A 20,768-nucleotide genomic window follows, 5' to 3' on the forward strand; every position below is an offset into this window, starting at 1 on the left:
ATAACTATGTCCACTTCTGTGGTAAAGCTCTTCCTGTAAAATAAGGCACTTGGAACTAATAGAATTTAATTACATCTCCCAAAACCTCTGAAATCTTTGCTATTTCCTTCTGCATAAAGGCTTGCTACTTACAATATTTTGCATATTCCAATTAATAATAATCTAGAGAGATGGAAGTATAAACAGTCTTTCTAAATTAATACTCATATTTCTGAGTAAGCTTTTAATCAAAGAAGACAGCATGACACCTCCAGAGGCTTGTATGCCATTGTGTTGCCAATAACATTATATTGTTCTATCTGAAATATATTTCCTTCCCTTATTCTCATGATGTTTTCAGTTCCTTATAAATTGCTTCCAGTTATTAGTTTTGTCTGTGGTTGGTCTTCGGTTTTGTAGATTGGTTTGGATTTGGAATGGGCTTTTATCGTATATATATTTTCAGTGCTGTTGTAAATTATTTTTAAGTGTCTTCTTGTGTATTTCTTGAGTAAAATGACAATCTATGTCCCTGGATAGTGCTAAAATACTCAATTGGGCCCTGGGAAGCTGGAGGCCCCCCAGGCCATCACACGAGTCTCTTGACGTATGTGTGAGTCCAGGAGATATCCACTGCCAGTGGTGGTGTGCGGTGTCTCAGAAGGGGCTCCCACGGGCTCTTCAAGAAAGTGTTACAAACACTTTCCCAGAAGCTCCTCCAGATTTTCTCCTGCCTGCAACAGATCACGTATCCTTGGGGTGTATGTGCTGGCAGACATGGTGGGGGAAGTTGAGCTGTTTTGTTTCTGATTAGAACAAAACTTTTTCATCAACATAACCATGAAAACAGAAGCAGCATTACTGGAGTTATCATTACTTATAGCTTCAGCCCAATAACCCTTTCCAAACTAAGAAATACCTTAGAAATATCTCCAGGACAAATGGGGAATTGTCTTGGATTCTGAGAAACCTGTGGGACGTAAGACACCATCTCAGGAGGTACTGCTTCTAGTGTAGGAATAACTGAAATCAAATCCTCATCATATTAGGTATTGCCAGTTTTGAGACACTCCTGGCTCAGAAGAGCTTTCAAACTATTTAGGGGCATAGACAAAGATTTTTGAGGAAACCTTGGCCAAAAATAACCAACAGTCCTTAGCCAAAGCAGTGCTCAGAAATAGGCACCAAACCCTTGGTTCTGTACTTGGGAACTCCACCAAGAACTATTACTGTTGCTTCTTGCCAGCCTTGCTTCCATTTCATGAGGACATTTTTGACACAATGGCCTTCAGTGTGCTTGAGAGCTAGCACTAGCATATTTTATTTTACTTCTCTATATGTATACATACTAACACACTCCTTGTTCAGTTCTGAGGCCTTTTGTCTCTTCACATGGATATTAGAAGAGATTAGCATGAAAATATCTCTGTGCCAAGCTGAACGATGTTGCACCCCAGGCTCTTCTCAGAGTGCAGCTCCATGCTCAAACCCCATACCCTGGGGGCTCACCAAAGGTACACTCAGCTCTCGTGTAATGCACTACAAAAATCAACATCAAGAACAGAGCTTGGCAGCAGACAGTCCACCCTAGCTGCCTATGATAGGCACCGATTGTGAGAATATGTGTACCCACTCACCTGAATAAAACCCTAGGCTGCCTTTGGAATTCCTCCTGTATGGTCTCTGTGAATATCTGTGTAAGTTATCTTTTTGTTTACGAGACTGTGTTTAGGAAAATAAACTCCGATAAATTCTTGTCTGACTATGTATTTTCATGATTATCTCCCCAGAGTTTGTTTCTGATGGCTCATTGGAAGCAAGGGCGGAAGTGAGGAGAAAAAAATAAAATGGTCTCTGTGTGCAATTGTGCATTGCAGTAAGAAATTATTGTTAGCTGTCCCCAGAGGATGCTCAGGTTTTGGGTACTCATTTTCTGTCCCATGCATGTCCCCACAGCAACAATGTGCACTGCGTGGGGTGTGATGCTCCACACCATGTAACATGGTCCATGTCATGCTTTCGTGCAGTTTTCTGTTCAGAGGAGCTGATGTCCTCCAGCTTTATTTTGGCTGCAGTCCCCTGTTTCGTCCCTTCTGGAAGAGAGCCCAGCTCCTCCATACGGCATGCAAACTTCTGGGGAACAACCGGTGTCCTACCAGTCCTAATTTTGAGCCTGGAACAGTAACAAGCACAACTTGCCACATTTCTAGCCCTTTTTCTTCAACTCCAGAGGAGTCCAGATGCACACAGGCCATCAGTCCAGTGACCTGGCATAGCCTGCAGTGCAAACTTTAAAACATGTCCTTCTGGAGCTGTTAGATATTGTGCAAAATTAATACTCTGTTTCCTTTCCCAAGGAGCTACCCCAGTTTTACCCTATGATGGTACAGCCTGCGAGCTGATAAATGTTCTCTGCAGCAGAAATCCACAGGTAGATCGAGGGTACAAAGAAGTCTGGTGCTCAGTTTTTGATGCTGAGAGGTCTGGAGAGGGAAATATATGAGTATCGGCTGAGTTCCCCTAGTTTGTTCAGCCTAGAGCAGAGCAGGCCGAGGGCAGGCCTCATGGTGGCCTGCAGCTCCCTCACGAGGGGCGCAGAGGGGCAGGCACTGAGCTCTGCTCTCTGGGGACAACAACAGGACCCAAGAGAACAGCATGGAGCTGGGACAGGGAAGGGTCAGGCTGGGTGTTAGGGAAAGGTTCTGCACCCAGAGGTGGTCAGGCACTGGGACAGGCTCCCCAGGGCAGTGGTCACAGCACTGAGCCTGCTGGAGTTCAAGAGGCGTTTGGACAATGCTCTCAGACATTGAGTTTGATATTTGGGTGGTCCTGTGTGGAGCCAGGAGTTGGACTCGATGGTCCTTGTTGGTCCCTTCAAACTTAGGATATTCTATAATTTCATGATTTTTCTTCTTATCTATACTGTACAACACGATCCGGACATAAGTTTCCAATAAGTCTGTAGCCAGTCAAAAGGTGCCCAATATAAAAAAGAGGATTATGTGCCTTTCTTCAGCCTGTTTTTTATCTTTCTTACATCAGAGAGTTCTGCTATACAAGTACCTGGATTTCTCATCTCTCTCGAATCGGTGGTGCAAAGCAGCAAAAATCTCTTGACAGTACGTGCAGGGGAATTTTTAGCCTTAAAAGCAGACAAACTATCGTTCTTGAAAAAATTATCCAGGGTACATAAAGGATGGGCCAAAAAGACTGTCCTGGTTCTTCTGCTTCATCTCACAGAGTGAAACACATGATGAGTCTAGCACAGAAATATGTAGATCCTGCATAGCTTTGATATTTGTGTTGTGAAGCTTAAATATCTATCTTTCTCACCCAAGAAAAATGTCAAAGACACATAGAAATAAATTGTTTTCTTCATGTTTTAGGCAGCTGCATCTGCTGCAGTGGATTGCTCTTCTGGAATTTTTCCTCTTACAAAATTATAAGAAGCTTTGAAAAAAAAATAAAGTAAGCTGATGACTTTTATTTTTCTGAGGTAGATTAATTAATTCTGTTTAACAGAGTTAAAATTAGCCTGAGCTGTTTGTTATTGCTTGGTTATTCTCTTCTCCTGAATCCATAATATACAATTTATTTTGACAAGTACTGGTGGGCGATGCACAGGGAGGCTGCTTATCTGAGGAGTGTGAAGGGGAAGGGAGGGTATGGCGGGGGGGGGGACTTTTTTGGTTTAAGAAGAAGAATATTTGGCTGAGAGTGCTGGAAACCTTCTTAAGCCCCACCTCTTCTTTTCCCTCTGAATGAATGGGTTTATTTTCATGTCTGTTTATGCAGCATAGTGTATAGCAACCACTCCTTATATGTTGGAAACATTATGGTTGGCCATTGACAAAATAGCAATGTAAACTAAAGAAGGTATCAACACTGTCCTTAGCCAAGGGAGTAAATATTTTCCAGTAGGATTGCATCAGTTCTTCCAAAAAAGAAAGACACTGAATAAATTTGAAGGAATTTCATTACTCTAAAGAAACTGAAAATGGAACAATTCAGAAGATTGTTGTGACTTTAAGAATGTGTCCTGGTTTTAGTCCTGCTTTTAAGAAGAAAATTAACAAGCAAGATTGACTCTAATTAGAGAAAGAGATGGCTGCTGAGTTAGCAAAAGTAACCAAGAAGATATATTTTTCAAATGGTTAATGAAATGTTAAAATAATGTTTTACTCCATCAAAGTACTACTTGTTGCATGATATTCAGTATATTCTTTTATCCAAATTATTTAATATTCACTGTCTGCATTGTTGTCTACATTTCAAGACTAGCATCCTCATATATTTGGAAGTATTGCAAAATCTTTGCAGGCTGAAATGCTTTGTTTCAAGATGGTAAAGCTGCTTTATTTATTTATTTATTTGTTTTCATCAAAAGACAGGAAACTCTCCCAATTAAGTTGTTAAGCTGCATCAGTTAAATAAAAAGCTATTTTGTTAATCAAATGGACTTTTAGAAAACATTTTTCCTAGGAGGAATTAAAAATGTGAAAAAGCCTGGGACACTTCCTGACAAATCTCAGATCAAAAGCTGCAGTATAAATAAAAATTGCCTTATTCTTCACTGGGCTTTGTACTCTTTTAGGTTCTTCTGTAAGAAAAGCACAGGGAAAGGTTATGCTTCTATGGCTGAAATTAATGTTGTGCCAATTTTATAATCATCATATTTTCCCTAATATTCCCCAATGAAAGTAGTTTCACTCCATGTTGCTGTAGAAGAGTGTGAGAAGAGGTCCATAAGAAAACATCTGGTGCCACAAGCTTGGTCACTCTTGGTAGTAGTCTGTATTAAGGATTGTTCCTTTACAGAACAAGGGGAAATGAAAGCAACATAAAATCTGTGCCTTCCATACTGATGTTTTCTGCTGCTTCTTTTAGCATTGTCTGTAGGTATATCAGGTTGGATTCTTGCTGTCCTATATTTGAAGTGGAAGATATGCTCACACAAACACTCACTTATGATTTTATCAGAGCTCAGCCCTGCTAATGTCCTTCCCAATAGCAAGATAAAAATCAAAAAGGGGCATAGATGAAAAGATTAAAAATGAATGGGAAAAAGAAAACACTGAGCAAGGTGAAGTTTTGTTGACCTTTTTTTTTTTTAACTTAAGATTCTTTCTGAAAGGTAGTTAATTTCCTTGTAAAACTGACTTTTGTCATGGAAACTACAAATCCAGATTCTTAATATATGACAAAGCTATAAGCTTTTGAGATCAGGGGCTGTAAAAGGGCAGTGGTGAGCAGACACTGATACAAAAACATAAATACAGTAATGAGAAGCAAATCATTGACTTGCTTTTGAAAATACAAGAAATGTGAATTTATATTGAGACACGGAACACTTTCTTTTGTAGCTTTTCTACGATCCATCATGTTGCAATGACTTGTTTGTAACTGTTTAACTTCTCCATACCAGAGGAATCAATGTCATTCTGCTCTCCTTCTCAGCTTCTTCACCTTCTTGGATTTTGGTTGAACAACTAACAGGCTGCCGCGACATTCCCCCCACACTGTGGTTTATTATCTTCACTTAAGCTGCTTTAGTTCAAATTTCAAACATTACCAACTGTAAATTGGGACTTCTCCTAAGGACACATGTTAGGTGCAGTTAGGGGATGGTGTGAGGGAGTCCAGGATGATTCATGATTACCCTGTACTATGTCTACCCAATTTAAGTACATTCAAACACAAAATTCACACAGCAAAGCAGCCCATTATGGTGACATGCTTGATAGCATCACATTTCCATACTTCTTGTCTTCTCTCTTCCCCATGTAGAGGTGGAGGACATTTGAACATTACTGGTGAGGAAATAAAATGCTATTAATTGACTGAACCCCATCAAGATCTCTTTGCAACTTGAGTACAAATTTACATACAGAACATTTAGGTCATTCCAGTTATTTTAAAATAATGTAACAAATTGGTTAATATTCACTTGGTTGTTGAGGAAACTGTGTCTTTTCACTGATGCCTACAAAGAAAAATAAAGTAAATTGTAGTAAAGAGTATTAGAGATCTTAAAAATCAGGAAAAATTTATGGGGGGTCATAACTTGTCTTGTATTTAAAAGAATGATGAATAAATGTCTTTCCTGTGGAAGAGTAAATTCTTTATGGAGTATACAGTATATAGAAGCTAACAAACTGCCTGAATGCAATATAATGAAGAGGCAGGCTCAGCTGGTGCTAATAACCATTATAAACCAAAGATGTTTTATTACCTAACTTTTTACAACTAGATCAATCTGAGGAATAGGATTGGGCACTGGGATGAGTAAGCAATAAGAAATATCTGAAACAATCGCTACCTTTAAGGATGTCCACAAGGTCCATCCCAGACAGTCCCTTTGGCTACAGGCTCACAGTCATAGCACAGGCAGAATTATATGAATCATGATTGTGGTTGCTGCTGAGCATTTGAAGAAAACGCTAAGTTACTACATCTCTCTCTTTTTCCCCTTGTTTTGTATTTCTGGAAAATCTTAGGCTGTAAGCATTTAAGGGAAGACACTGTGATTTCCTTTCTTTAAATAAATAAATACATAAATGCCACTGTTTAAACCTTCTTTTCAAGTAAATTTTTAATGAAAATATAAAAAGAAAGGTACAAAAACCACGGCGTTCCTTCAGAAACTATTTTTTATTAAAAAAAGATATAAAAAATAAAAGCGATTAGCTGAAAGCAAACATGCCAAAATAGAAAAAGGATTGATATTTTCCATTTAGAAAATTCAAGATGAGTGTGCTAATGTTGCTGGGGCCCTTGTGGGACACACAGTTCCCCTGCGTAGGGCAGCTTTCCCCCAGGGATGGCACAAGCTCTGGAGCAGCCCACCCAGGGATTGTCACAGCCTCTCTGGGGCTTCAGCAAACAAGCAGACCATGGCGCATCATGGCAAATATTCCCAAGCAGTCCAAGAAAGGAGTAAACTGAAATACCTAAAATGTTACAATGCAAATCTTATTATTTTATTTCCTTTTTACAACACAAAGCTATCTGTCCAAGATATCTATGCAGGTATATTAAACCAGCTAACACCTCTACCGGAGCTTATATGAGTCACACTGGCTAATTAACCAACTGATGGCATCAACAGGTCAATGGAACTGAGATATCATGATCCAATTTAATTATTTTAATTGTAACATTTTAATTGAACTGAATTGTTTTCAATTCATATGCCAAAGAGTCTACAAGTAGAAGTTTATAATTAGGTAGCTATTATTCTCCATTGCTTGATAATTGCCTTCTGTTTCTAAACAATGTTTCTTTTACTAACTATTGCAAAGATGGCTTTGTTAGTTTTCTTTTTTTCTTCTTCCTTTTTGTTTTTTTTTTCATGTAGACTGAAGTCCCCAAAGATTAGTCCACTTCTCTCTACAACTATTGTTTAAGCCACTGACAGACTCCAGGTGCCTGAGGGATACTGCTATTTTCAGTAAGGTTTAATTTTATTTAATTTCGTATTTAAAGCTTCTGTGACCTTTTTCAACATATAGATGATACAAATACTTTCACACATGGATATATCAAATGACATGTCCACCTAGGCTTGCTAATAAAACTTCATTGCTCTGTTACTGCTGGCCCCTGGCTATATTAGCTGTCTGCTTGCCTTATTTGTGAGTTATAAATAGCCAAGGACTGCATACTCACTGTCTGGTTACATTGAGCAAACTGTGATTTTAATTCTCTTAAGCAAGCCTGTCTCCTGACACAGGTCTGTCCTGAATGCTCACTCTTACCTGTTTCTCTTTTTTGTGTTTCCTGCTTGGGTGGGAGGTTCTTAAGCAAAATTCCTCAACTATCAAATATTCCAACAGAAAATAATGAACAGAGCAACTGAAGGGCATTTTTGCATTGTTCACAAGCCACTGTTTGCAAAGTAATCCTCCGCATCATTTGTCATGTCCTGATTTGATAACATTTTATACTCATACTGCGCAAATGAAATCTATCAGTGGTTCTGACCTGATCTTGCTGGATTAGTTCATACCAAAAAGTTGTGGAACCATTTCAAGGCCCTGCTGTATCGTTCTCTCTGCAAAACGAAGACAACTGGTACTCCTCTCTAAAAGCCTTCCAGCCTCAGGACAACAATGCTTTGCAGTGAAGTAAGGCAGAGGAACGCAGAGGACTAAAATCAATAAAGGATTAAGTTACCTAAAGAACTGTTTAGGTGGAATTTGGCACCTAAATGTACAACTGCAAGCTGAAAACCCTCTGCTCTCTGAGCATCTCCCTGTGTGACCAAGGAGGTTTCTGGGGCTGGTATGAGGGTGCAAAGCTCCTGGCTTCCCAGCATCTATTTTTCTGCTGAAGCTCAGTAAGTGTTCCTGTGCTGTAAGGCATGCCCAGAGCACACTGGACACCCTGCTGTAGCATTGGGTCACATTGTGGATTTGAGGGAAAGATTGCTCCACCATTTTAAATGCAGTCATGCCCAGCAGGCAACAAGCGCAACTGCAACACGATGCTGGGAAGCACAGACAGCTGCCTGTTCACTATCCACACTTCAGGAACTTAAGTTGAAATAACTCAATGTTGGCCTCATCTCAAATGAAAGAATAGGTTCCCAAAAGCCTCTGTTCTGCTCAGCCAGTTCCTTCATGAATCATCTGTTCTCCACTGGCGTCCTGAAAAATATGTAAAAGATACATAAGCATTCATCCTGGAGAGACATGTTTGGGATAACCGATCCTTCAATGCAAAATCCAAAATCCAGACTGTAGCATCTTGCCTCTGTCAGATTTCCCTCTTGGAGAAGATGATATCCCCAAGCACAGCCCTAAGAAGTGCTGAGGCGTGGGCAGGCAGCAGGTCCCCAGAGGGACACGCAGTGAGACATGCCACCCAGAGGACTGTTAGTCAGGACCAAATGCAAACCACAGAAGTGCAGATATCTGCAGAATAAATTATGGGCATGATTAGTGTGCAAAATGAGTTAGAATGAACAAGTTTCTTAAAGAAATTACAGCCTCTGGGGAAATCATTTACAATGGCCACGATGAGTAATATCTCACTCCATGACTCTGTTGACTTCCATCTTCCCATACAGTTACAACAAGTGTGAGAAAGAACAGCTTAAATTTTTTGTGTGTTTGTACTGGCAGGAAGCAGTGCTAGTTTTATCATTTTTACTAAGCCTATTGCAGCATTTGTATTTTGTTCAGCCACACTACCAGCAAGCTCACTCAAAGGATCTTATCATCCCCACAAAGCTTTTTTTGTATTTGTACTCTAAGCTGGATTTGTAATGCGTGCTCCGTTCCAGTAGAGGACTTCTGCTGTGCACAAGAGAGTGCTGTTGGACTCCACAATTGCTTTGTACCTGGACATCAATAAAAATTGTGAATATTTGAGATTTCAGGTTATGTAAGGAGTCAAATTGTCAGAGTAAAATTGTTCTTGTATAGCCTCTCTGTTAAGTTCACTACTTCTTGCCCTTTCCTAGTTCTTCATTACTTGCTATATTCCCATCTGCCTTGTCCGCCTGTAATTTGATGCATTTCTTAGAAATGATTGGTGTCAGATGTCATTTCATGGAGTCAGTTTCTCTGTCTTTCTCTGATGTAAATTGTTTTATAAAATGTACATCCATGAAGCAGTTCCATCCAGAACTTGTTGTCTTAGGATCTCTGGAAAAAAAAAAAATGGAGCAGAACTTCCATTAATTTTGGGCCTTATATGGATTAACTCCTACCTCTAAAATATCTTTTCTGCATGATAATCCGGATTTTTTTCTTTTGATAGTTACCTGCCGAAACAAGCCTTTGCTATTTGTATTAAAATCCTCTCCAAATGCTTTCCAAAAAAACTGACTTTTTAAATTCTTATTTTGTTCCCTTACTTAATGGCATCTCACACACAGGACCTTTTCTGATTACTCTTTTGTTTTTCCATTCCTCCTAAGCTATGCTCCTTCTCCGTACAGTTTTCTAACATAATTATTTTTCTGGTTAGGCCTGGAGCCTCATCTGGCATGCTCTGCAACTTTTTTTGAAGAGGAATTCGGCTGCAGGTAGCTGGTGCACTTTTGATTTAAAGGCTCATTAACGTCGCCAAGTTACTCAGTTTGTCTGACTGTGGTGACTTGCTTATTAAAGCCTGCCATTCTGCAACTGAAAATATTAAGCTAATTTTTTTACTATCACCTGCTTAGGGGTAGTTTTGAGCAAAACAAATTACATATATATCTTCTTATTTTTTCCTTTACTGTCTCTCACAGATTTAGCTAAGGACTTCAGAGCCTTGAAGAGCTCAGCACACAAGAACAAGATGCCTACAGCACACAGACTTCCTCCTGATGCCATGCAGAGGTGTTGGCCTGCCTTTCTTCAGGTTTTGAGCCACATCCAGAGGAGCCTCCTTGCTTTTAATCTCCCAAGTCCTCTTTGTTGTTTTTTTCTAATTTATTTCCCCTTCATTTCAGGCCTTTCGGTTTGTTGATTAATGCCATAAAGGCAGCCCGTGCTGCTTCTGGAAATGCAGTTTGTCATCTCTGTCAGCACTCAGCTCCATATGTTGCCACTTCATAAGCAACATACCAGGATGCGAGGCAATATAAATGAGCCAGGCTTCACCGGACTGTGTGCAGTTTACATTTCATCTTTTATAATCAAAGGCGTGATTTCCCACTCACATTTTTCACAGGATGCATAATTACTGTGTAATTTCTGTTTTTCGTGATTTACTGTGCACGCTAAATTGAGGTAACTTAATAGGCTTCAAGAGAAGCACAGTTTAATGGTCAATCTGATCTGACAAAATAGTTGTATACACTTTATAGCATCTTTCATCTAAAGAGTACAAATAATATACCTATTAGCCTATTCAGAAGCATTTGAAAATCATAGGGACAACTGGGGAGAAAAGGAGTGGAACTGTTTAGTGGCCTTAAAGCAGAATAAAGAGAAAGACTTTCTCTCACCAGGATTTAATATTATTTTTATTGTTGGGCTCAGGTCTCCACTGGTGTGAAGTTCTTCACCCACAGATGTTTGCATGAGCAGGTTTTCTGCTGCAAGAGTCTACTCCTACCTGCCCAGCTGTTTCACTGTAGAGAACAAGGCAAGTCATATTTTACATAGCACACACACTGGGTGCTGCTCCACTCTGCAAAGAAAAGTGACCTATAAGCACACACAGGACATCCAGGCAGCTGAACACGAGGGAGAGCTTCCCAGCCATTGAAACTTGCCAACACAAGCATGAGATTTGATCATAATCATGTGTCAGCACACAGCTCTAAGCGCAATGTGAGTACACGGAAGGCACGCAGTCAGCCCAGTGCTCCTCAAGGTGGATGGAGGAGATGAGGGTCATAACTTGGAGAGAGCCAGATGCTGGGACCAAAAGTCCCTTGTGACATCCCCAGCTTCTGTCCCAATGTTGGTTAACAGCCACAAGAGTAGAGCGTGCTTGGAAATGTCCAAGGAGATTTAGAAAGGATACAGAACAATAATTAATAACAGCGATAATGATCAGCCTATGACTATCTGTATTAATTGACATTCCTTTGAACAACAGAGATGCCAGAACTCATTGCTCTGATTACTTGCCTTTTGGCAAACATAATATCAAGGACATATCTGAGCAAATAAATCTTGCCACCAGCAACAAAACCTGTAAGCTACAGTGGCTGGCAAAGCTTTCCTCTCAGCACATCACTTGTGGAGCTGTAAAGCCAGTCTAACAGTTACCTATTGTTAAGTGGGGAAAAGCACAGGAGGTTTATACATGATGGCAGCTAGCTTGTTTAGTGGTTTTCATGCGCCCATGGCAAACATCGTACAGAAAAAGGGAAGGAGCAGTCCAGTTTGGAAACAAGCTCTCAGCATTTGTGCAGAAACGAGGCATCAGGACTCTTGCCTGTTACTTTGTTTTGCAGCAGTTTCTCTTCTTAGCTCATGCCGAGTACCCCATTGCTGGAGCTCAAAAGCCAGTTGTTTGTAACAACAATCATTTCTCATGGGCTGCCCCCAAAGGGAGACTTTAATTGATGTTTCAGACATTTCTGAAATTCTGACAATTCTGTTCTGGGTGTTCTCTTTTTCAGCACTCTGGAAACTCACTGAAGCCACTGCTGTTTTATTTGCTGATACTGGAGACATATTTGTATAGCCAGAGGCCAAGGTGTGTCTAAATCAAGGCTTAAATCTTCCAGCTGATCTTGACAGCACATTGTTAAGTTTAACAGCTGAACTAATTAAGAAAACTATAAAAATACAAAGCCATGGTAAACTTTTTAATCAGGAAGCTATTTGGTACAAATAATCGCTTAAGGGAAAGATTCTGCTGCTTCTACTCGTGTTACATTGCACCATATGCTACAAGTGATTTGACTGAAAGCTTGTGCGGATAATAGAAAAGTGTGCTCATTTGCTTTGGTCAACTCTTGCTGGCGAAAAAAGAAGAGAAAGAATGAGGGGGGAGAGAAAGAGAGAGAACAAGAATCAGAGGGAGGGAGGGAGGAAAGAAGGAAGGAAGGAAGGAAGGAAGGAGGCACATGTTGCTATTCTAAGAAAGCTCTGGTTTGCATTTGTTTTGCCAGGATGGATTTTTTTTTATTTTTTTTTTTCATTTGGAAATTCTCAGCCCAGATATTTTCTTATAAGGATAATCAAAGACAAAACAAACAAGTAAGGTATGACTTGACTTTCATGAGTATATGGGAGTAGGTTCTGAATATTTGCTGAAAAAAGTGAATCAGCAAGTATGAATGATGAAGAAAATAAAAAATGGTGTTCATAAACAACTCTGGAAAGGAATGAGGTAAAATTCAAGGAATACACTATTATCACAATAATGAAGTTGCACTGTATCTGAGAGGCTGGGAAAAAGTTGATCTATTGTGTTGGTTCTGTTTATGTTCTGTGGGTTCATGGTGCAGTTGCCATCTGATACTGTACAACCAGAGTGTGTGTCTACTCCTGGTCCTATAGCCCTTGCATATGCCACCACCAGCTGCCTCTGATGCTGAATTTCCAAGTCTCCAGGCAGGTTCCCAAGTTGGCACTTAATCTGGTATCTGGGTGGCTTTAGCTTTACATCCCTGCTATTTCCCAGCCGTTTGAATCTATAGGTGTTATTAATCACCTTGGCCGCTCATTTCTTAGAGATCTAAATTTTCTGGTCTTCACTTCTGGTGCATGTTGTTGGAGAGTTTCCTAATGCCAAGAAATCCTCCCTAGTGTATTTCAGCCATCACAAGTAATCAGAGGAACATTCATATGGTTATATCTCACTCAGTTATCCTCTTGTACAGAAGAAATAATCACACAGAAGCAATAAAGAGCCAATCAAAAAATTGTAAGTGACTGTAACCCCAGGAACACAGCAGTTACTGCAGGGTGTATTGCTGTAAATCATCTACACAGCAGTTGTCAGGATTTTTTATAAAGTCATGGTGAAGTGAAATATAAAAGATATTGAAAACAGGTATAACTGAGATAATTTTAAAGTCCTATTTTATTTAAAATACATTTTTAAAGTATTCACAATTCAGGAACTTCTGCAAACACATTATACAGTATGTGTGACCTGTATGAAACCTGGGATTAGAGACTTTTTTGGAAAGCTCTGTTTGAAGCTCAGCCAGGAATCATAGCAGCTTAGCACAGGGGCTTGACCAAGACACAGTATTTAAGAACCAAGGAAGAACATCGCGTATTGAATCATCAGCCAAGCATTGATGAAGCTTGATCCTAATTTGCTCATGCAGCCACAAATTCATCACTGACCTTCCCTACCATGGCTGTGCTGATGCACCCTTCACATCCTCGCTGAGGAAGGGTGAAATGCTCTAGGATTATAAGGATGCCCTTAATAAACCCTAGAGACAAACATTTCCAACTCCCAAACTCCACACCAGCACTGGTGTTGTTGTCTTCCTTCATGGACATCTCTTCAGCATTTTTCAGGGTGGCTGACGTGCTTTCCCCATAGCTGCTTGGTTTGAAGCCAGAGCATGTTGTGAGCAAGGTGTGGGTGGTGTGGTGCCCCCGACCCCTCGGGGTGTGATATTGTTGGCACTCACCCCACACCTTCATCTTTTCTTTAAGAGGATGTATTAAATAATGAGTCTTTCCCAGATCTATGCGCCTAACCCTGGTAGTAGCACCTCAGTGCCTGCCCCTTTCACCCCCATACACCCTGGCAGCCAGCAGCCGGGCTGTGGAGAACCCTTTTTTTCCTTTAATCTCCTGCATGGCTTCTTGCCCTCAGGAGTGCATATAACTCATAAAAGCTGCAGCCTGTAACAACAGCGGGAAGCAGCCTTTGGGCTTTCAAAGACACTGCTGCAGCAGAAAAAAAAAAAAAAAAAACTTTCTGGAGAAAAAGCAAGTTTTCCCCGAATCGTATTTATACCTTTAGGATAACCACGGGCAGACCGAGGTTTTGATGTGTCTGGAAGTTAATAACGTAGCATGCAGTAAGCTCTCCTGAGTGGGGGATTTTAAGCAGGACAGAAAGAAAACCGTCCTGCAGCACGGAGAGAGCACACCAGCACCGCCTGCAGTGATGAAATTCCAGAGCTTTCTTCCAGCACCTCCGGGACCGGAGCCCTTCCTAAAGCAGCTGGAAGACGCCCCCGGCGTCGCTTCCCAGGCGGGGACGAGCGCGGCCGGATGTCCCGATGGGGTCGCGGCAGGAGGCTGCAGCCGGCGGCGAGCGGCCCCGGCCCGGCGGCGGCTCGGCGGCCCCCCCGCGCGGCGGCAGCGGGACACCGGCACCCGGCCGGCAGTGGTGATGGAAGGAGCCGGGGGGTGGCTGGGGCAAACGCTGGAAGAATGAACAAGCCTCTCTCTGGCGGAGCGGGGGGGGCGGGGGGAGTAACGGTGGTCTCCACGAGATCCCAAAGGTGAAAGGTCCCCGGGGATGTCAGTTCCTTAGCCAAATGCTCATCCCGCCTCTCTTGGAAACCATCAGCCTGCTCTGAGGACTTTTGCATGTTCAGTGCTGCAGCAGAGGAACTTCGAAGCCTGATTTCCAGAGTCTAAAAAGACTTCCTCCTTACTAACATAACTAATTAAACATTAGCAATTGCTAAGTAAACATTACTGATTACTAAGTAAACGTTACTGATGTATTTCACACAATTAAACTATCAAAAGCCTGAAAGCATATTTCTTCTCTTACAGACATCTGTGGGGTTTAAGACACCCTGTGCATGCAACCTGGTGCACCTGCTTGCACCCCTTGGAAACCATCTGATAAAAGGGATCAGTGCTCCTGAACACTTGGCAGCGGCCAGCACAGCAGCAAACTTGGTTAAATTTGTATACAGGGTGTGGGAAATTCATTTTCAGGTGTTCCACCTTTCTGACTTTGAGAGCCTGCACTTTGTCACTGGAGGGATTGTGAGGTCACACAGGAAATCCAACAGGAAGCAGGGAGCTGAACTTGGGGCTCTCAAACCTCAGTTATCATGCAGATTATCAATATTCTCTTAACTCTGAGCTTGGATGAATCTTGAAAAAAGGTGTTTCAGCAGGAAGAAAACAACTTTGGTTCCCTGCAAAGAGGAAAGAATATGCTGATACAGGAAGTTTTGCAGTGGGATTTCAGAACAGGATAAGAGACTTACATTCTGTTGCAATCAAAGTCCTTGTAGTTATACATGTTACCTTGTTACCTCCCCTCCATCCTCCTGTTGGAGCTCTCCAAACAAACACATTCAACACTTTAGGAAAAGTACTACAAATAAATACAGTTTGACTTAAAAGGGAGTTGCTGACTCATACCTGCACTAACAGGGCAGGATTTATACCTAAAGCAGCACCATGGAAAAGAGCAAAACTCTGTGCAGCAGGAGCAGGACTTGCAGCATCAACCTAAGAAAGCTTTTTCACCACAGAGATAATCTCAAATTTTATCTCAGCCACAGCATTTGTCTCATTAGAGACAGGAACATTCCCCTATCAATTTTATACTTGCATTGTATTTTATATTGTTATGGCAGTCTTTTCCAATTTTTAGCATTTGCTTTTCAGAATGTTTCATATCTTGAATAAAAAATGGAGTAATAATAGAAATCAAACTAAAAATGGCCCGCACTTTTCCTTTCCAGATGTATCTGTTGAGCTGCATTGTAAATTTAGTGTTACTGGTCTAGTAGTTATTTTAACTGCTGCTTGGCTTCAGTCCTGTTGATATGTTGGTTATTTTTATATATGGTAGGCCATTTGTGTGACTGATTTTACAATTCATGCTGCCTGCTGAAGGACATCCCTTGAAACAGACCTCATAGCTGTATTCTCAAGATGAAAGCAATTGGACAGAAGTACCATTCTGAAAAGAGGGACCTCTATTACATTTATTTTTTTTCTGAATTGCTTGCTCAAGCCAATTGGTTGGGTTATTGGAAGAAATGAAACAGGGAAAAATTGATAGGATTCAGGTGTTGGTGCGTGGCATTAAAGCCATTTCTTATCCCTAGCAAATGGTGGCTGTTGGATCAAATTCCAGTATATGGCCAAAATATAGTACAAGGGAGGAAATGATTATGCTTATTATGCTAGCACAGGGTTAGGGGAGGTGAACACAAGTGCATCAAGAAAGCACAATCAAATTACACAGGGTTGTTACTTTAGGCAGCCAGTTGCTCAGTCTCCCTGTCCATGGTTGCTGCAATAACTGTAATTTCACACATAAGTTGTATTTTAGGGGCATTTTAGGTGTCAATATGAAAAATCAGGAGCCAGATGGGAAAATACCAAAGGCTGGCAACAGAAATAGACTTTACATTGGCAAGGGGTGTTGTTTAGCTTTTTTGTTAATGCTCTTGTGAGATAGGATTGATTTTCAGTAACAAAAAGGCCTGCTAAATTCAGTGAAATCGTTTTAAATACTTGTAACCTGTATGTTAAGGTGATATGTTAATGATTCCTTGAGACTTGTAAGCAACTGTACAACTGCTTGCCAGAAATGACTCCACTAACATGGACTTGCCCTGTCCTTAGGTGCATCTTGCTTAAATCAGTCTGTATGAATTTTGAGGGGACGATGGGACCTGGCTCTGTGATACGTTGGACATTTCTGCCCTCCTTCATCATCTGCAAACAAAGTAACCCAGACACACTGTGGCAAGGATGAGCTATGCTCTGGGTGAAAAAGCACCTCCTTTTGCTTAGTCTGAACCTGCCTCATAGTTTTATCTGGTGTTCCTTAGCTCTTGCACTCAAAGAGACTGAGCACATCATCTGTTGTTCTCCTTCTCCATGCCACCTCTATCTATTAGGCGATTTTCAAAGCAGACCATAGTGAGTCACCCAAGGAAAGATACTCTCTTTCAACAAGTGCCAAAGCACTTTACACATCTGTTGAGCCATATCTGGTCAGACCTGATGCATACTTTGGGCTGAATAAGCCCCAGCTGGCAGAGCTTGAGCTCAGTGAAGAGCTAGTGAGGTACCACTGGGAGGTTAATGGGGAGGAAGGCAGCAGCGTGATGCTCCTGCTGAGGACTGATTGAGTATTGCTACCCTTCGTACAGGCAACTTCATCAACTGAGTCATAAATCAGAGGTTACTCTGTTATCCCAGGTGACATATGAATGCATATTTTCAATTTCTACTCAGTTCAGTGACTGCAAGTGTTTCTCTCAGATGTGGACCTAAGTAAACAAGCCCATTACAAATAAATATACAACATGTAGAAAATACAGTCATTTTCCAAATGAGAAGGGAGCCTTGTTTATAAAATCTCACTCTGAAACTGTAATCCATCTGGATACACAAAACACACCATTCGTATGCTCCACGGTAAGTGTATTGATTCCGAGAGGCGAACACAAAAAGCCAGTCCAAGCAAGATTTTTTTTTTCCTAATTTTCAAGCAGAGCTGAGTCCAAAAATACAAGAGTGGTTAAAGGGGCTATTCAGATTGAAGCTCATGCACTGGATCCACCTGTGGGTCTGACATGCTTGGAGAGGTTTCTTGTGCCCAAACCAAATGTGAAACCTGCTGATTTTCACACTTTTAGGACCAGTTTCCCATTACTAGCACAGATAAGGCACCAAACTGACAGACATATGCCTAGAGCATCATTACAGTCACTCAGACACATGGCTAATTTCCCCAGTCCATTAAATGACTGTTGCAAAGCTTTTGGGGGACACACTCTACTTTCCTTCATTAATTTCATGGCTCTTCCTGTCATCTGCTTCCATCCTCAGGCTGCCAGAGGGTCTGGGTTTAGGTTCCAAACCTGAGCAGAACATAAAACATTTTCATTAGTCAAATATAAATGAAGATGCTAAGCCAGAAGGTTGGGAGACACCAGCAGCCCTGTTACAAGAGCTGTCTAAACACCCACTCAATTCACAGGGAAATACCAGCTGGATCCATGCACAGTGGATTAGACCTAACGATGTGATGCTCTGCAGTATCTCAGACTTCCTTTCAGGAATTTAATGTAGCATGACTACAAGCCAAGAAAAATATACAAACAGAAATCATCTGAAGAACCAGCACACAATGCAACTTCGATGACAGTATCAGCTACTTCCATCCCTGAAAAAAATGTCCTTGTGAGTCCAATGCTCAGCAGAAGTTCCCACTGAAATAAAGATTGACATAATTATCACAGTGAACTAAGCACTTTATCAAGTACCTACTTTAAGCGAAAGGTATAGGGAATGGTTCTTATGTCATATTGGATTTACCATATATTTTTGACACCATGCCATTTTTGTTCAATAATCTAGTCTTACCCTTTTCACTGTGTTTAAGAAGAGGGCATTTTCCTTCCGAAACCTCCCTGAAGAAAACTTACAAACATAGAAGATTAAGCGACTTTGCATTTTATAGTGAAATTAAACAGATGAATTCTTCTGTTTTGGAACAAGAAGCGTGGATGGGCCTGTTCTTAAACCACATACATATTTTTGTGCTCGAAAACAGATGAAAACAGAAAACTAGGGCTAGGTTTCAGATAGGATGTTTGCATGTTATCTCTATGAAACCCTGCTTTCTCGGGGTCACACTCACTCAGTGGCAGCACGTCACTAGCCCACAGGGTAGGGAGCCCATTTACAGCCAGCTGAACCAGATGGGGAATCTCCTGTACCGGCTGTGGCAGATGGGAGCGAGGTCCCACAGAGACCCTCTATCTTAAACGTCCCTTCCTTGCCAGAAGCTATGCTTTTCTGAGGCCTGTCCAGATGGCTGTGAAGCTCTCAGATGCAGCAGTGACAGGGGGTTGAGAAAAGGTGGGTGAGTGGAAGTTAAAGGTAGGCTGTCCCATTGTCCCCACTGCATTCCAGTTCTAAGCTCTCTTCAAATGCCAGCATCACATAAGAAGCACTTCAAACACAAATTTTCATCCAGGTGCAGAGTTAAGCTAACATTTCTTAAATACCAAGATTCAAAGGAATAATTTGGCATTCCCATGTGTCTCAATGTGCTCTGGACAGTTTGCTCACAGAGCCCAGGCTCACCTCAGACCCCAGCTCCCCGGGGCAGCAGTCGCCTCCACCAGGACCCAGCACCCCTGTGCTGCAGCATTGCTGCCCTGCTGTCACCAGGTGTCTGCCAGAACATGCAACCTGCTGGAAAAGCAAGTAATTGTGAATTAAAGACTCACTGTAGACTTTTCTTTTCTTTTCTTTTCTTTTCTTTTCTTTTCTTTTCTTTTCTTTTCTTTTCTTTTCTTTTCTTTTCTTTTCTTTTCTTTTTCCAGATAAGTGAGGGAGATTAATATTAAAATTAAAAGAAATAAAAATGGAAAACTATTTGTTGCTTAGGTGCCAAGCCAGCCCACAGGTTTCTGCGGCTGCCTTCTCCCAGTGCAGTGCTTTGTCTTGTCTCTAGAGGGCTGCCTTAAACCGCTGAAAGAAGCCATGGTTGTTTTCCAGCACTTGCCTTTTCCCCCAGGTCCCCGATTTATGCCTCGTCATCAACGAGTTCCCATCGCTGTATGAATTAGCTATTGTAATGGGCCAGAAGCGAGCGTCCTTTGGAAGGAGACTGTTGTCTGCAGCGCCGAGCTTTGTTTTGCACAATGTTATGCAAGTGGATCAACAGCGCAGGACTGAAGATCAATGTTAAAACTTCTTGACATTGGGCATTTAAGCTCAGGTTTCTGAAAAAGTGATAGTTTCCTAGCAGCATTAAAAACGGGCTGGTTTTCGTTCCACAGCTATCTAACTGGGCAGGATTAAACCAGGGGCTCAGATTAGTTTTAGCAACATAAATACAGCTCAGAACCAGGTATCTACATTTGCCTGTAATACTTGGAAATCAAGAAATTACTAACCATGAAGAGAGTTAAAATACAAATACAAATAAAAAATGTATCCTTGTCCAAAATGATAAAACATTATGCTATATTAAATATCACTGTATAATAAAATATAAATCAAATGGATTATGTAATAATATATATTCCGCTTTTAATTTTCATATATTAAAATTTACAGACACCTTTTCTTTTTAATTGCTCTATTTTTTTGAGAATAGGTCTATTGAGGAGTGTAAGTTTCAGAAGTTCGGTTGTTAAAAAGCTGGAGTTTGTATTCAAAAGAAAAGATGAAACAATGTCATCCAGTAAGGACCTTTACTCCTGAAGTAGTTTATGTTGAAAACAGTTTTGTTTTGTAAATCTGATGATAACAAAGAACTGACTCAGTTTTAAAATAAAACAAATTCTGTACTTTTTCATTTCTGAGAAATGCTTACAGGAAGCATACTGACTTCTAAAAATATTGCAGCCTTCTCCTCTCAGTTGCCCCCAGATCGGTCCCATTGCTGACTCATGGGAAGAGCAAACACAT

At 41.0% G+C, this 20,768-nt stretch overlaps 1 long non-coding RNA gene across 2 annotated transcripts; it reads left to right on the forward strand.

The window, feature by feature from the left end:
* The first annotated feature begins 3,347 nt into the window (after positions 1-3,347).
* LOC118248639 (uncharacterized) lies at positions 3,348-10,926 on the forward strand. Of its 2 annotated transcripts, XR_004778809.2 has the most exons (4): positions 3,348-3,447; positions 7,337-7,429; positions 9,955-10,012; positions 10,220-10,926. It is a non-coding gene; the product is annotated as an uncharacterized LOC118248639 (long non-coding RNA). The 2 variants fall into 2 exon arrangements; XR_004778808.2 differs by lacking the exon at positions 9,955-10,012 and having other exon boundaries at positions 10,220-10,925.
* The last annotated feature ends 9,842 nt before the right edge of the window (positions 10,927-20,768 follow it).

This window comes from Cygnus atratus, chromosome 7 (assembly GCF_013377495.2).
Source record: "Cygnus atratus isolate AKBS03 ecotype Queensland, Australia chromosome 7, CAtr_DNAZoo_HiC_assembly, whole genome shotgun sequence".
NCBI lineage: Eukaryota > Metazoa > Chordata > Aves > Anseriformes > Anatidae > Cygnus > Cygnus atratus.